The following is an 18,876-nucleotide window of genomic DNA, read 5'->3' as shown; positions in this document are numbered from 1 at the left end:
GCAGGGAAGAGGTTTTCCCTTGGCCTCTAGGGAGTGTGCATAAAAAGTTTCACACCGATCTGTCCAGTTTTAGGTAAAAACACGAATCAGCCTTTTATAGCGCCACCATGAGGCTGATTTGAAAGATGTAGAATGGCATTTCTTCCTTGGCGTACTGGGAATGTGCGTGCCTATGAAGTTTCACGGCAATGGCACGCTGCGTTCATGATTTGAGGCATTTTGTTCAATAATTTAAAAATATTTGTTTAAATCTTCCTACCGATGATGTCACTGGTAGGCAGGTTTTGGAACTGTCCACAGCCCTCCTCTGATACACAGACTGAATAGACAGAAATAGTGCCATCTTAAAAAGAGCATTAGTGAGGACCAATTATATGAAGATAGGTTGAAAATGGGCGAAGTGGTCCTTTAAGCCGTATATATAAGCAACACATCTGTTTAAGTTAGTGTAACCTGTTGCAATTTAAAAAGTAGGCATTTAGCAGATAAATCAGTCTAGGTTTTATGCATTGTCCCTGACAAATAAACAAATACATGTAATATTTTTTTTTTTAAAGACTGACTGGATTTTTTGTAGGGTTCCACTGTTCTCAAAGGACACGGTTGTTCTTGGGATATGTTGGAGAAAGAAACAAGCTCAACATTTGTTGAATGACACGGATTCACCTGTATCAGAGAAGGAGAGACACTGGAATAGTAAGTCATATGACATATATTAATATAACTTATTTCAGATCATAGAGTAAACACTTACGTCATTGTCCCTCTCACAATTGCCATTTTCTTCTATTTTTGGAGGAAAGGTCTGGGCCTCTAGGTAAGAAAGAACCATGAACACACAGGAGCAGAAAGATGATAAATATTGACACATGAACAAATCAGAAATGAAAAAAGGTTCAATAATTACAACTTAGGCTATCTCAAATGTGCAGCATAATCAACAGGAGAAATAACGTAATTTTGAATGTTGGATTTTGTTCAAAACGAAACACTACTGCAAACTATAGATGCTAATAGCCAATCAGGATGGAATATGAAAAATCAGACAGATCCATGTTGATCACATGACTATTAGATAATGTGTATCGATTTGTGCGATGTTTGGACAAAATCTGTAGGAGTAATATAATAAAAAATGTTTTGCAAAAATCTGCCTCCTGGTGGCGCTATAAAAGGTTGATGTGAAAAATGCAGGGAAGAGGTTTTCCCTTGGCCTCTAGGGAGTGTGCATAAAAAGTTTCACACCGATCTGTCCAGTTTTAGGTAAAAACACAAATCGGCCTTTTATAGCGCCACCATGAGGCTGATTTGACAAATGTGGAATGGCATTTCTTCCTTGGCCTAGTGGGAATGTGCGTGCCTATGAAGTTCCACGGCAATGGCACGCTGCGTTCATGATTTGAGGCATTTTGTTCAATAATTTAAAAATATTTGTTTAAATCTTCCTACCGATGATGTCACTGGTAGGCAGGTTTTGGAACTGTCCACAGCCCCCATCTGATACACAGACTGAATAGACAGAAATAGTGCCATCTTATAAAGAGCATTAGTGAGGACCAATTATATGAAGATAGGTTGAAAATGGGCGATGTGGTCCTTTAAGCCGTATATATAAGCAACACATCTGTTTAAGTTAGTGTAACCTGTTGCAATTTAAAAAGTAGGCATTTAGCAGATAAATCAGTCTAAGTTTTATGCATTGTCCCTGACAAATAAACAAATAAATGTAATATTTTTTTTTTTAAAGACTGACTGGATTTTTTGTAGGGTTCCACTGTTCTCAAAGGACACGGTTGTTCTTGGGATATGTTGGAGAAAGAAACAAGCTCAACATTTGTTGAATGACACGGATTCACCTGTATCAGAGAAGGAGAGACACTGGAATAGTAAGTCATATGACATATATTAATATAACTTATTTCAGATCATAGAGTAAACACTTACGTCATTGTCCCTCTCACAATTGCCATTTTCTTCTATTTTTGGAGGAAAGGTCTGGGCCTCTAGGTAAGAAAGAACCATGAACACACAGGAGCAGAAAGATGATAAATATTGACACATGAACAAATCAGAAATGAAAAAAGGTTCAATAATTACAACTTAGGGCTTAGGCTATCTCAAATGTGCAGCATAATCAACAGAGGAAATAGTGTAATTTAATTTAGTTTGTCAAATTTTAGGAGGATGTCTTCCATATTCAAGGTATTTTTAAGAGAAATAAACTCTAAACTCTTTCAGTCATTTTCAGTTCAGAGCACTGCAGAGGGAAGGTGTGTATGTGGCCATCTGATGGTTGTTGACGCTCGTTAATGTTACATGCATCACAGCAATTATGTCTCTGCACTCTCAAATAGGCCTGCTGGAAATAACTAGACTGCACTTGGTTGGTTAAGTCGGTTGGTTGGTTAAGTCCAGATGACAAAAATATGAGGTTTGTGGAATTTATATTTATTCAGTATTACTAGGGCCCGAGCACAGCACAGTGCGAAGCTCTATTGAAATTGTAAAGATTATTATTATTCTTTGGAATAATGAAGCGCGCGAGGTGCCAAACATACCCAAAAAGTTGCGCAACTTTGCACACACATCACAAGTGGCAAAAAAATACTTATTTTAATCGTCTGAAAAAGGGGCATGGCCTAATGGCTCAATAGCGTCCCCTACAATAGTAATACTTTTTTTATAAATCCTATAATAATATACGAAACCAACTTCATTTTGTTGTGATCACGTGATTTCTGGGTGTACTCTTCTTCATCATCATCATCATAATCATTCACAGGCTGCGGAAGAGCGCCCTCTATCGCAACCCCCGAAAGCGAGAATCTCGAGTGAAATGGTGAGAAATCTCGTCAATGACTTAATGGTCTCAAAAAGGGGTGTGGCCTAATGGCTCAATAGCGCCCCCTACAAAATTTCAACATTGAAGTCCCACAATGCAGTTTCATGTATGAAAACTGTATTGGGGTTACTTAGCCACGCCCCCTCTTCTTATTGGTTGATATTTGATGGTTCCTATTTTTTTGTTTTTGTTTTACAGTCTCGTCAATGACTTAATGGTCTCAAAAAGAGGTGTGGCCTAATGGCTCAATAGCGCCCCCTACAAAATTTCAACATTGAAGTCCCACAATACAGTTTCATGTATGAAAACTGTATTGGTGTTACTTGCCATGTCAGCCACGATATTTCGTAGTTTGTGATAACTTTTAAACAGTTTGTTATCTGTCTTTACACAAAACAAAAGATAACATATTGCAATAAATAAGATATCTCAAGATAGTAAGTTGAAAGAAACATTTGTATATATGGAATTATGGATATCTTGTGAAGAGAGTGGGTCTGAACCTGGAACAGAAAGGCTGTTTGTGATCTTTGGTTCAGGTGGTCCTGTGGAAGAGAGAAGTGAAAGCCTTTATTGCAATGTTCTCATTTTCATGTTCTTAAGGTCTGTGTGTAATGTTGCAAGGTGCAACAGCTGACCAGATAAGACGGCAATTTCCTAACTGAGAGACATAAAATCTAAACTTTTCATACTTTCAATGAATTATGCAGTAAAACAAAGTAGACATTACACCCACCCGGCACAAAGAATCAGCCTTTTTCTTTCTCTTTTTTCTTACCTGACAACGCCAAAGAAGAATTCCATTCCTTGAGTTGTGGATACGTGTTGAGAATCTCTGTTTTCTTTAGAAGTTTAAGGAACTGAGATGAAGGTCCCTCTCCTCTATCAATTATTGTATCAAAAAGTAGAATACAAGCCTCTTCTGGCTGTACAGTATTCATAATTTGTTTATAAATTCTTCCATCAATAATTCCATCAGATTGTGCATGCTGTAGAATGTGGAGATCTGAGCTGAGCCACTCGACAAGTTTCACCTTGTTGGCGACCAATATGTTCACAGGCGAGCCCTATAGAAATGAGTAGCAGTTTTTTTATGCAACAATTGTAACAATGACACCTTCTTTTGAGTTGCTATTTGCCAGCAAACCTACCTGTAGAGTATCGACGTGAGTGGAAGCCATTGAGTTCTCTGGATGAGGCACAGCTGACAAGCAAAGAAGAAATTAAATCTTTCATTGAAAGGTGGATATACTTGTAAGCGCCACTTACAAACTTTCAACGTTGAAGCCCCACAGTATGGTTTCACCTATATCTACTTATATAATCGAGGAGTGACTTCGCCCCCCCGCTGACGCTATACCCACAGCTCTGTAGGCGAGTAAACACAACGCCGACACACCACATCTCGCCAACACAGTAGCCACGGCGTGTGCGCAGAATTTACGGGTGGCGTAGGCCACCTATCATTGCTCACTACACAGTTTCCACGTCGCAACATAATTTATTCCACTCACCACATTACGGACAAAACGGAATGTGAAACAGTTTCGTACCGTTTCCCGTGCGCACCACCGATACCGAACGGCGACGGCTTTAGCCGAAACAACACGAAGCGCCGTCATTGAACTCTGCACATCTCCACAACAACACACAAGCAGGTCCTTCGCTTCAACCCCCCCCCCCCCTTCTTACGTACCTCTTTTGTTCCATCCAGGCCGTTACTTTCACTTCACTCATGTGTCTGTCACAATATGTCCGTCCTTCATGTGCCATGTACATCCCAAACACAAAAATAAACGGCGACGGGCACACTACAGCGCGTTGTCCTGTTGCATCTGGTAAACACACCAACCTAGGTTCATGACACCAAAGGATTCGACAGTGATGTCATCATTATGCAACCCGGAAGTACAAATCCCAAGGATTCGTCAGTGATGTCAGTCGGAATGCCAGTCGGGATGCCAGGTTTTCAAAAACAAGCGACAGAAACAAGCAAGGACGTTCATGAAAAAACAAAAGGCACAGGGAGCACCACGTTGGATCTATATGGGGTCTGAAGGGGTACGCGCTGTTTCGCGTGGCTCTCCAGGGGTTCCGCCAGGGGGTCCGCGGACCCCCAGAAAAAAAAAAAATATATATATATTTTTTTACTTTTCTATTGGAAATTTGTATCCCACCATTTTGGTACCCCAAAATAAGCGCGCCAGAGCCCCGTGCGCGGCTATCGGGCCGGCCGCCCGTATCACACCTGTATCATGTCCAGACTTAACAAAAAAGTCTCTTGGAGCCATGACCTAAACCCAGCAGGAAGTCAGCCATTTTTAATTTATTGTGGCGTTTTAGCGTTTTTTTGTTGCCATTTTCACAGGTCGTACTTTAACGAATTTCTCTTAGGAGGATCGTCAGTATCACCTCAACGATGCGAAGTTATCAAAAGCGTGAGTTTTCATAAAACGGCGTGGCCGTGGCGAAGCGTCAAACTTCCTTGTTTCACCGCCAAACAGCAAGAGAAAATAGCCGATCTACAAGGTCAAGTTTTTTGGAACAGATTGCCATATAGACTTGAGGGTGGTGTCATTGGAATCAGATCATAGTCCTTGTCTTTCATTGGTTTAACTTGGCTCAACCCCCTTTTCTGATTGGTCGATATTTGTAAACTCCTATATTTTGCCATAACTTTTGACCTGCATGTAGTAGCCAAGTCCTTGTTCTTAATTGGTGTTACTTGGCCTGTTTGGATGTTTGGGCCTCTAGGTAAGAAAGAACCGTGAACACACAGGAGCAGAGAGATGAAAAATATTGACACATGAAGTAAATCAGAAATGAACAAAGGTTCAATAATTACACATGTAAATGTGCAGCATAATAAACAGAAGAATGTAATTTAAAATGTTGGATTTTGTTCCAGGCTACCTTCACCATACGGAATGGTTCTACGGCGGATCAAATCAAATCAAATCAAATCAAACTTTATTTGTATAGCACATTTACATCGTACAAGGTCGAACCAAAGTGCTTCACATTACAGAGCAAATAACATAGGCAAGCATTACTTCAATATGAAAAATGTAAAATACAATAGCAATACATGGGAACAACATAGGCTATAAGGGTAGACTTAAATTAAATTGAATTAAAAGCAATAGAGTAAAAATGAGTCTTTAGTAGGGATTTAAAAGTCGTCAGAGACTGAGCAGAGCGAACATGGAAAGGCAGGGCGTTCCAGAGGTTTGGACCGGCCACGGCAAACGCAAAATCTCCTCTGGTCCTGAAATGTGTGTCGGGCACAACCAGGAGCGATTGATTGGCCGATCTCAGGGCTCTTGTTGGGACGTGTGGAGCGATCAATTCCGCTAGATATGGAGGGGACAGGTCATTTTGGGCTTTAAAAACAAACACTAAAATCTTAAAGTCAATTCTAAAGCGGACAGGGAGCCAGTGGAGGGAGGCGAGGACTGGGGTGATATGGTCCCGCCTATTAGTATTGGTGAGGAGGCGAGTGGCGGCATTCTGAACAAGCTGAAGACTCCTGATAGCTGACTGATCAATGCCTACATAGAGAGCATTACAGTAATCTAGTTGAAATAAAAGCGTGTATGACTTTCTCGAGGTCGGTACGGGGCAGATAGGCCTTTGCCCTGGCTAGAAGCCTAAGTTGAAAGAAACTAGCCTTGACCACAGAGCTAATGTGCTTGTCAAATTTAAGATTGTTGTCAAAGGTGACACCAAGGCTCTTAACTGAAGAACGGATATCATCACTGAGGGGGCCAAGTGGGGTGATGGGTGAACTAGGGTTATTATTGAAAATGATGACCTCTGTCTTGCTTTCGTTCAGAGTGAGAAAGTTTGCATTCATCCAGGATTTGATATCAGAGAGGCACTTCAACAGCGGCTGAGCGGGGTCGGTGCTGGTCATATTTAACGGTAGGTAAAGCTGAATATTGTCTGCATAGAAATGAAATGATAAATTGTGTTGTTTAATGAGTGAACCTAGTGGGAGCATATAGAGCAGAAAGAGGATGGGACCAAGGATGGAACCCTGAGGGACGCCGGAGGTTAGAGGGGCCAGACTAGAGTTAAAATCGCCTAATCTAACTTTAAAACAGCGGTCGGAAAGATACGACCTGAACCATATTAGAGCAGTGCCAGAAATGCCAACGTGGTGCTCCAATCTAGACAGCAGGATCCGATGATCCACTGTGTCAAATGCAGCTGACAGATCAAGGAGCACCAGGGCTGCAGGGCAGCCTGTATCAATAATTAGCCATATATCATTTAGGACTCTTAGGAGTGCAGTTTCTGTGCTACGTCCAGTTCTGAAGCCGGACTGAAACGTGTCGTGAATACCATGAGTGGTTAAAAAAGCTTGCAATTGAAAGTAGACTACCTTTTCCAGGGCTTTAGAAAGAAACGGGAGTTGTGAGATTGGCCTAAAATTGGAAAGGGAGGAGGGGTCTAAATTTGCCTTTTTGAGGAGAGGCTGCACCACGGCTTGTTTGAAAGCAGCTGGGACTGAGCCTGTGCGGAGGCAGGTGTTGAAAAGCAGCAAAATACTCGGACCAACGGTGTCAAGCGCGTCCTTGAGGAGACTGGAGGGAAGACTATCAGAGGGGCTATTTGTAGTGCGCAGGTGCGAGATGACTTCAGCGAGATGGGCTAGAGAAACAGGGTCAAATTGGCTGAGGGTGGCAGTCGGAGGAGATAAAGGGGGGGGCGTAAAGGCTGTAGAGGTGTGAGCTGACCTGAGGGTGGTAATTTTAGCAGTGAAGAAAGTGAGGAAATCTTCACAAAGGGCCAGTGAAGGCACAACAGGAGAGGGCTCACGAGGATTGATGATGGAGTTGAGTGTTGAAAAGAACCTGGGGTTTCATGGCTATTTTTGGAGACTAATGCAGAGATATGGTTGGTCTTGGCCAATTTGACTGCGTTCTGGTAGTCAGAGAGACAGCCACGTAGGATTTCAATCGAGATCTGAAGCCTATCCTTCTTCCATTTTCTCTCGGCGTGCCGGCAGGCGCATCTGAGAGAGCGAGTGGAGCTATTGAGCCAGGGCTCTGAAAGTGCTTTAGTGCTTTTCGTCTTTAATTTAAAAGGAGCAACGGAATCCAATGTAGTGGAGCAAGTGGCATCAAAGAGGCGATATAGGTCGTCGGCACTATGAGTGCTGTCGGAAGGGTAGGGAGGGGAATTATTAAAAGTGAGGGAAAACTGGGAGGCCGTTGTGGAAGTTATGACACGCTGACGGCGAGCAGGGGCACAAGGTTTGAGTGGTAAACAGGGGACTGAGACTGAAAATAAAACTGGGAAATGGTCTGATACCCTAAATGAAGAGCAGATGTCACTGACAGAGATGGATAGTCCATGCGATATAATCAAGTCTAAAGTATGGCCCAAATCATGCGTAGGGCCAGCCACTGACTGAGTTAGGTTAAAAGAGTCTAAAAGGTTAAAAAAGTCCTTGACTAGTGGCTTAGACGGGCAGCATGCGTGCACATTCAGATCACCCGAGATTAAAACATAGTCATATTTAATCATAATTATGGATAGAAAATTGCCAAAGTCCTGAATAAAAGCTGCGTTAAACTGTGGGGGGGCGGTAGATCACTGCACAGAACACAGGTGAGGACAGGTTTAACTGAAACTGTTGGAGCTCAAAACTGGAGTAGCTGGTGGAACCTTGGATCAGTTGACAGTGTAGATTGAACTAAAACACTGATGCTAGACCCCCACCAGAGCCAGTAGTACGAGGGGAACTAAAAAAAGTGCAGTCAGCAGGGAGAAGTTCGGAAAATGCTGTACACTCACCAGGCTCAAGCCAGGTTTCTGTTAAGAACATAAGGTCCACATTATGAGAGGTAAAAAAGTCTTTCATAATAAAGGTTTTATATCTAAGCGAATGGATATTTAATAAAACCATATTGAGGGTTGTAATAATGCTTGGAGAGGACACAGGCACGGCACGGCGCAAGTAGCGCAGGTGGGCGTGTTCAACACCACGTCTAGTGTGATGACTGGGTGCAGATGGCGAGTTGAAGTGTCTATTACTACTTATTATTGAAATGGGGAATGGCATATTAATAAGGGGGCGGGGGTGATATGGAGGGGGGGGTGTGGAGTCAGAAACAGGGACAATCACGACAGGCTGTGTTGTAATGGACGTTAACTTGAGTGAAGATATTGGTCCGAGCCCGTTGGAAAATAGGCTGTTTAAGAGGACGGAACTATTGAAGCCGGGACCAGGGGGACGTCAATCAGTGGGGGACCCATCCGGAGTGGGCAATGTTGTTGTTGTGGTCAGCTGGGGTGCGAGGAGGAGGCGGCTAACAGCAATATTGTTCGCCAAAGCGTGGCTTCCTCGTCTACTCGGGTGTAGACCGTCTCTGTGAAAGAAAGAGGGGCGTTCCCAAAATAAATTAAAGTTATCGATGTAGCCAATATCGAAAGAACGGCAGGCGCGTTGGGGCCAGGCATTCAAACTGACGAGACGGCTGAATTGTTCAACACTACGGCCAAAAGTCGCGATGGGCCCGGAGAGGAGGAACGATACTCCATAGCTTTGTAGGAGACCGATGAGGTGTAAAAAATGTTCTTTTAGCGTCTCCGATTGGCGACGTGCAGTGTTGTTTGTCCCAACGTGTACTATGATGCATTTGATGGAAGGAGGAAGGGACGGAAACAGATCTTGAAGAGCTTTGGATAGTGAATTTACCGTGGCACCAGGAAGGCAAACCGTGGCTGCATTAAAGTAACGGACCCGTTTAATCACACTGTCACCGATGAGCAGAGTGGTTGGGTTGAAAAGTGGCCGGGGGGGCTGAGAGGATACGGACAACGCCGGAGCATCTATGCTGGGGGAGGGGGGGACAGACGGCTCAGCGTGAGGATTGATTGATGGGGCCGGGGGGGGGGTGCATTTGGTGGATGGAGCGGGGGGAGACCCCGGACTATCTTTTTACGGCAGACGCCAGCATTTTACACCGAGCAGAAGTAGGCTTAACCCCCAACCCGCTGGTGGCCCGTATCGGCGCAGGAGCCAGCATGGAGCCGAGGTGCGGGGATAGTGAGAGCCCCTCAGAGCGGCGAGCAGTGACCGGAGCGAGTGGGGAGGCCATGTCTTCAGGGACAGGGGGAAAGGTTTGCTCAGGAAGCGTGGGGAAGTCCTGCTCGCCCAGCAAAACATAGCTGTTGCTGGTGGTGATCGGGGGAACAGGACTCGATTTGTTGAGACAGGAGTATAATCTTTTCCCTTTTTTGTTTTGGACAACTGACCATGGACCAGGAGTGGAGCAAGACTGAGGACGGGCTTTGGGCTTTGCTCCCATGCGGGCCCAGTGGTCTCGCGGAGCGGGGACAGTGTCGTCCAGGACAGCCGTTATTTGTGATGGCACGGTGGGGCCCACGATCACCTCGGGATCAGTGGAGTCCATTACAAGGGCTGGGGAGACGGCATCGGGACACAAGGAGTCGAAGAGAAGCTCGTCATCTTTGATTTGGTGTAGAATTGTGATCCTGCCCTCCAGTTCTTCTATTCTTTGGGAAAGGCGATGGCAGTCAGCGCAATTGGATGATCCGGTAAGTGGAGGCATGGTGATGATTCTTGTGCTGGGGAAAAAAGAAACGGCTATAGCCAGTAAAGGGTGTAACAGTAACTGCACGGTCGAGAGTTGATGGCAGGTTAGGGCGTAGGCAGTCAGTCAGCGATGCCGCTCAGGAAACGTACCCGCGAGGGCTACACAACGGTAGCCCACAGCGATGAGTAGACACAAAGCATATATGGCACATCAGGTCCAACCGGAACAAAACTCACCGGCAAGGCCCAGAGACTGGGCCTAATGCGTTGAGGTCGCCTGTATGTTTCGGTGATCTCTCCTCGCTGGCGGGGTTATGAGGATCCCTGCGAGGCTGTGCTGGATGGCTGACAGCCAGCTGTCAGCCAGCGCCTGTAGGCTAGGTATCAAACTGGCCCGGCGTGGCTAACGCCGGTAGCCTTCCAGATCGAGGCAGGCCGTGAGAAAATGACAGAAATTGTAATCTGTGCATCCGACCGCATAGGTCATTTATACTACTAAAATAAGTGCGTATTATAGCAGTAAACTAACATGACATCAAAAAGTAAGGGTAAAAGGTGGTCGGTTTTGGAGGAGCAGCTGTCAAGGGTGACCGTCTCCCTCAGTGTCTTTTCATAGATGTAGTGTAGTGGATGTGAGTGTGGTATGTGTGTGTAGATGCTGTGTTTCAGCCCTGAAGCCTCTCAACAGCACCAGGACAATAATGAACACCATAAGAAGTCCAGTGACACCAGCAATTACAGCAACTAAAAAAGTAGGTAGGCAAAAGTACACACATGTAAATCCACAATGACAAAATTAAATCTGAAACACTGTTTTGGTCACAAAGCTACTTCTTCATAACTTATAATAAACCTTGACCAATTAGCATACCTAATTGTGGTGATATTTGTGTTCCGTTGTTTTTTCTTGGTTGACAACTGGAACAGTTGTACTGACAGGCCTAGAGTGTAAGCTTAATGGATTTGCAGTCGTTTGTAGATTTATGGTTTGGTGCACAGAACTGCCATGTGGCCCTGTCTGTATTAAGCAACAACCACAGGCTCACACACTGGCCTTCATTTATCAACGGAGCATAAAAAACGGCTTATATTTTTCCATATATTCGGCCGTACACCAACGTCGAAGTAACATTTATCAAAGGATCCTATGGAGCCCACCCTAGCGTACATCAGGTCGGAGCTTTGATAAATCTCACGTCTGAAAACGAGCATCATTTAATAACACCGCCCTTAAATATTCACAAAACGCCCCGACTTCACGTCATGAAGAACCAGAATACGACCCAAAAAAGCATGAAAAGCCAATAAGAAAGAGTTTCCCCCGCTCGCCTCGCCACACACGCACACACACACGCCCCTCTCTCTCTCACACACACACACACACACAGACACACACACACGCCCACCCAACTTTGTCTTTCATGTAATCCGTAGAGTAGCGGTACAATCTTTGTTGTAGGCCTGTAGCCTAACAGTACATGAATGACATATTATGATACCAATCACATCGCCATGAATGGAATACGTTTGTATACCCATTTATTTAACCCATACAGAGCAGTGCGTGCTCGAGTTACACTAAATAAAGCAGTCATGAGACTCGGGCGGAATGCAGTGATTTCGTGCCGCCACGTTAATATTGGAGCGTTGGGTTTATATCCTTAACTGTTAAAGCAGTTTGTTTAAATTAGTTTATAAAATGATATATTTTCACAGCGATTATTTATTGGTGTAGATAGACACATTTTGGAGTGGATTATGTGTCCAGATGCTTGTCAGACAGTCAGACAATGCTGCTCCGCAGGTCTACAATGGAATAAACGGGCGCAGCCAACGTCAACAACTGGTCTCGACCAGACGTGAGATCTCAGCGTACGGTAGGATGAATCCAACGTGTAAATGAGGGCCACTGTGTCTAGCATTGCAACTTTATATATATGCCAATTAATTCCTCCCCACACACGTGTGTGTTGTCACTGCTGTTGTATCCCACTGCCAGTGAGAAGCCCCCACCGGGAGGACGATGGGCCTTCGTCCGAAATAAGATTATTTTTTTAAATATTGCAAAACAAAACAAAATACTTTACTGTTATACATCTAATCTGAATGCCATGACATGTTTCTGCATAATAAGGAGACACAATATATTACTCCTCAAAAGTCTGTAGAAGTCTCTCTCTCTCTCTGTGTGTGTGTGTGTGTGTGTGTGTGTGTGTGTGTGTGTGTGTGTGTGTGTGTGTGTGTGTGTGTGTGTGTGTGTGTGTGTGTGTGCGTGCGTGCGTGCGTGCGTGCGTGCGTGCGTGCATGCGTGCGTGCGAGTGTGTGTGTCTATCTTTCTCCCACTTACCTCGAGGTCTGTCTGTCTGTCTGTCTGTCTGTCTGATCAACTTCAAATCTGTCGTGGTGTGTGTATCAGGTCCCGACAGATCAGTGTGTTGTGATGCTTGGTTTCCCACACAGAAGACAGAGGTTCAAATTCAGGGGGTTACACACAGATTTACCCAAAAGAAGTTAGAAGAAGTTAAATTAGGTGATAGTGTGTTAATGTGTATATACAATCAGGCGCTTAAGTTCAAACTACTTCCTTAAAAGCTTTGTCCTCCCATCAAAGAGTTGCTGATTATAGCAGTGCATTTCTTGTACAACGGGAAATAGAAGAGTCTGTACAAGATGCGGCTTCATTTTTATACATGTAGTTTAACCACTGACAGACAAGAGTTACACAATATTCTTCCTATAGTATAGGGCATAGGAGTGGTGGCCATTTTGTGGTGCCACAGATGGAAAACCCATCCATTTTCCCCATAGAGATTTACGAAAATATTCATATAAATCTTAAGCCTGGAGCCAAGCCATCTCTTGGTGAATTATGACCATAAAACATTTGATTCTGTGTAAAAAAAAGAAAAAAAAAGAATATTTAATTACATTATAATATAATATAATGCAATATTCAAATATTCAAATATTTTAAAAAGGGTATTTATAAAATGTGTATATTACACCATATTTAATAAATACCCTATTTTGCGGTTTTCAAATATTTGTGGATACAGAATCAAACGTTTTATGGTCATGACTCACCAAGCTTGGTTCCAGCGCTAGCTGATTTTTATTGGGGGTGCTGGGAGGGAGCTTGACTATTAATGGAGGTGCTTAGGAGTTGTGGATAAAGCCTACCAATTTAAGCATACACAAGTCTAAACCAACACAAAATCATGCACATTGTGGATTTAGAAGGACCACCAACAGCATCTTTAAGCAACACGCCTTTATTTAAACAACACGTCTTTATTTAAATTGTGCTGGGCCCCACTAGCCTATACAGCCTAATATCTTGATGAACATGTCTGCTACTACATTATTTTTGAAAGAAGAAAAATATAACATTTGTTCTGATTAAACAAAGGTTGTATGTACTATGTAATCATAACATAACCCATAGCCCCAAGTCCATTCATAATCTCACACGCAATCAAGTAGCACAACACGTATAGTGGCAGAAAAATGAGACAGACAAGCAAAAGTTCTTGGTCAGGCGGCTTTGTGTCATGGACGAGGATCAACAATCAAATGTTGATAGGAATGCCAATCCTGTAATGGAGGCGGAGGAGTCTCAGACTCAGCCGATTCTTGAAATTAACATCAACATATTGATATCCTGGATGTTAGCCAACAATCACATGAAGGGACCAAAGGGCCAAGATGTTCAATTCTAAAAGCATACCGATCTGTGATGTTTGGGAATCAGCAAAGGAGCGTCAATAGACACTGGTTTGATGATTTTGTCTGTCTGGTATACAGTGTCGCCAGAGACACAGCATTTACATTTTTTAATAAAGACTTGTTGTTTAAAGATGCTGTTAGTGGTCCTTCTAACTACAGAATGTGCATGATTTTGTGTTGGTTTAGACTTATGTATGCTTACATTGGTAGACTTTATCCACAACTCCTTAGCATCTCCATTATTAGTCAAGCTCCCCCCCCCCCAGCACCCCCAATACAAATCAGCTACCGCCGCCACTGCCACGCTGGCAGCCACCGTGCTATAGAGTAGATTCAATAAAAAATGTGTCTATTAATACATCTGATAACCAACTCCTATCATAATCAATGCAGTTGAATATTCACAGGAAAATAGATTTGTGTAGAAAGGTAAAGATGTAAATTGGATTATGGAGAGACATATTGGGATTCAGGTATTTGGATTTCACATTCATAAAAGCAATAATTACACTCCATAAGACATAATTGGGGTGTAAACTAAAGACAAGTGAAGACGTTTTGAAATTAAGATTGCTCCAGAATAATTTTAGAATGTTTATATAACAGTATCCTAACTGGACATGCTAAACCGACTGGAGCTGGGGTCCCCCACACATTAAACCTCCATAAAGTAAGTGTAGGCTACTACTGCCTTTAAAGAAATCCAGCGAATATAGGAATAAAAAAATGAGTTGTTCTGAAACTTTCCAAGAAGTATAGTCTAATCTATCGGATTAACCTACCCCCTAACATTCCAAACCCAACTGCGACCTACATAACAATGATAATAACAATAATAACAATAACAATAACAATAATAATAATAATAATAATAACAACAACATCAGCTGGTGATATACGTAGTACGTAGTGAGTGAAATAGTAGGCTACTGTCCTACTTTCAAATTACACTCCCGATTGATACCTGGCATACTTGATGGAGGACAGACAGCAGAATATCTTACCATAGTAGTTCTGGCATTCAGGACGATCGCAAACAGCATACAAGTAAAGTCCCTCATTGCATTCTTAATCTAAACTATAGATCTATGACTACAACTGATAGCTAGGAAAATCTTGAATTTGAAATACTCAGTTAAAGTTAAAGTTGCTGTTATTGGATAATGCATTCTGAGACCTCCAGAGTGAAGCAACAGTTTATATACAGTCAGTAAGTCACTCCCCTCAAGGGGCTTGGTACAGTACATCCGTATAGAGAAAAGAGCCTGTGCTCTGACCATACAGTATCTATCTGTACCAGGCACCTGGATATTATCTTTTAGTAAGTTGATAAACACAGTTTCAGTTTACGGTCATGCTAACACATGCAAGGTTACTGCTATGGAAAACTCAAATAAGATAATGAACTATCTGAACTGTATCTTTAATGACAAGAACATTATTAATTAATAACACTTCAAACATACAAATGATAAAAAATGTAATATGAAATGAAAATTGACACGTTTTCAAGCCGCCAGTGACAACAAGCCGTTTACACTCAGAGTGATATCAGTTCCCCGAAATCAGACCTTTCCCAAGCCCACAGGAACCCTATGAATCAGACAGGCTTTTAGAGCCAAGACAGGAAACAAAGGGAACTGCCTCTAAATTGGTCAGACGAAGTTGATTGATAACGGCCTGACCCAAGGTGACTTTCCAAATCTTGAAAGGGTGTCACAAATCCTCACAGACCAGTAGTCAACAAACCCTTTCCTCAGTATTGACACAGAACAGCTGTCAGTTAAAATGCAGGAGGTGTTTAGTTTAACTACAGATCTTGACATGGAGATTGTTGAAATTCAATGTGATTGAATAAAAAAAGAAAATCAATCAAATAGAATATCTAAATGTAAATATTAATTGAAATGTGTAACTCAATAGTATGCATTGAAGAGATGATATCTGTAATATCAATTTATTTCATGTCCCTGTGAGTTTGAATTTGTAATAAAGAAAAGTGTAAACTTTATTTCTATTTTTCCTAACATTTTGGCATTTTTTATAAATGTTTTCCTAATATTTTCTATCCGTGTTTATTCTTATTTAGACTACAGAGCCAAAGGTGAAGTATTCCTATGTATTGATGGCTAATTGTCTGAAAATGCACGTTAACATGAAACTAATCTCTCAAGAACAGATTCTGCCCAATATCAGAAAACAGAGGTCGCTGTTTTTCATTTTCTGTGGGGTCTGGCTACGCGAGACTAACATGAAACCAAAAAGACGGCAGTGGCTCAGGGGTGGCAGTGGCTCAGGGGTAGAGCGGCTGGGTAGAGTGAACTGGTTCGATCCCGGGCTGGGGGGCTCCCCCAGAGTTAGTGTTGAAGTGTCCTTGAGCAAGACGCTGAACCCCTAATTGCTCCCAATGAGCAGGTTGGTGCCTTGCATGGTTTCTTCCACCATCTGTGTGTGAATGTGTGTGTGAATGGGTGAATGTAATGCACAATCTATGTAAAGCGCTTTGGATATAAGCGTTATATAAATGCACCATTTACCATTTAACAAGACCAACATATTTGTATCTAATTTACACAACACTGACGATAGTGCTGTCAAACAAGTATATGAAGCTACAGTATCTATGCAATCTGCAAGTTTAATCTGCAACACCGTTTTATACAATATAGTACATAGGGTCCCTGCTTTATGTCTCTCTCAGCTAAGGGGTCATTGGCCAGAAAATCGTTTATAGTGTTATAATAGTGATAAATATTATAATATATATCTTTATAATTAATTTAGTCCACACCTTTGTGATATTTGTCACTGTATATTTGCATACACAGTGACACGCCGTCCGAGTTATGTACTGATAGGCACAGAATGGTAAATCATTGATTTACCATTCTGTGCCTATCAGTAGGCTACATAACTCGGACGGCGTTGAGTCGGCTTAAGCGAACTTCACAACGTTTGGCACGGCAACTCACTCGCTTTAGCTCGCTCGGTAGTGCCTCCGACGCGGTCCAAAACTATACTTTATAGAAAACACCTACTGAGCCCCGTCGGTAGTCAGCACCTACGTAGACCAATAATTGTCTGATTAAACGTGGGTAGGTCAGTATGTCACCTACTTAGACCAATCAATGTCTGATTAAATGTGATGATGTCCCATTCAGTGCATTGACATTATGCAAAATATGAGTGATAGCGACTTCCGGCTGCTTAAAAAGACATTAAAAAGTCATGCTGTACAAACAAAAACTTGTTTTTATTCTGCTCTACTATCGTATATATTTAATGCTTCTACAGGACTGGTCTGTGTTGAATAATAATATATAAATATGCATACTACTATAATTATTTACTCATTTATTTATTTTAAATGTATGAATGGATCAAAGCTGAAATTAGTAACATATTCATTCAGAATTTCAGGGTGCATGTGCGTGCATGCATGCGCATGCGAAACCGTGCATGTTTATGTGCGTGTATAAGGTGTTACATTAACATTCATTCAGAATGTCAGTATGTGTGCACATGTGGCTTGTGTGCGTGTGCACGTGCGTCTTAAAGTAGCCTAAAATTTTAATTCATGAAAAAAAAAACTAATCTTGAAACTCATGGGTTCATAATTACATATAATGTAGCTACTAAATAGAAATATATGGTATAACATCCACGTTGATGGTTTCTGTATTTGTAGCAATACTGATCCTTCTCTGCATTGTATGTGCTTTTAATTACATTTGATTTGACAACAATGACAAACTGTTACAAAGGACTAAGCGACTGCATCAATATAAATGTAGCCTACATGTGAGACTGCATGATCAGACAATGCTGTAAGGCACAGACTAGTCTTACCTGCCAACTGACAGGCAGACTGCAGTCCGAGATACTTTCATTGAGTTTGATTACATGTAACGTTGTAAAGAAAATCAACAACTTGAACAAAATTTGTTCAAGTGGACATGGTTTAGTGCCCCCCGGGACGGTTTTGTGGGGTGCTGCGCGGAAGAAACGGACTATCTAACTGCGCCGTTTTTCGTCTTTCTTTTTTTTTTTTGGTACGCCGTTTGGTGCCCCCCAAGGGTTGATGCCCTGTGCTTCAGCACCTCAAGCCCGTTGGATAAGCCACCACTGATTATAGGCCCTATTTAGCGCCCTATTTCACGTCAGGGTCCATTTGGTTCCATACGTGTCCTCTTGGGGTTACAAAAACACCCTAAACGAAAGAAAGATTGAGCAACTATGGTCTACTAGGCACCTGGCACAGGCACCTGGATATTATCTTTTAGTAAGTTGATAAACACAGTTTCAGTTTACGGTAATGCATGCTGACACATGCAAGGTTACTGCTATGGAAAACTCAAATAAGATAATGAACTATCTGAACTGTATCTTTAATGAACATTATTTATTAATAACACTTCAAACATACAAATGATAAAAAATGTAATATGAAATCCTATTTATCAGCAACTAACGTGTAGTACTTTTTAACAAATTTGACACGTTTTCAAGCCGTCAGTGACAACAAGCCGTTTACACTCAGAGTGATATCATTTACCCGAAATCAGACCTTTCCCAAGCCCACAGGAACCCTATGAATCAGACAGGCTTTTAGAGCCAAGACAGGAAACAAAGGGAACTGCCTCTAAATTGGTCAGACGAAGTTGATTGATAACGGCCTGACCCAAGGTGACTTTCCAAATCTTGAAAGGGTGTCACAAATCCTCACAGACCAGTAGTC

Source organism: Gymnoscopelus microlampas, assembly GCF_963454915.1.
Source record: "Gymnoscopelus microlampas genome assembly, chromosome: 11".
NCBI classification, from domain to species: Eukaryota; Metazoa; Chordata; class Actinopteri; order Myctophiformes; family Myctophidae; genus Gymnoscopelus; species Gymnoscopelus microlampas.
The sequence above is the reverse complement of the archived record's forward strand: the minus strand, read 5'-3'. Positions refer to the sequence as shown.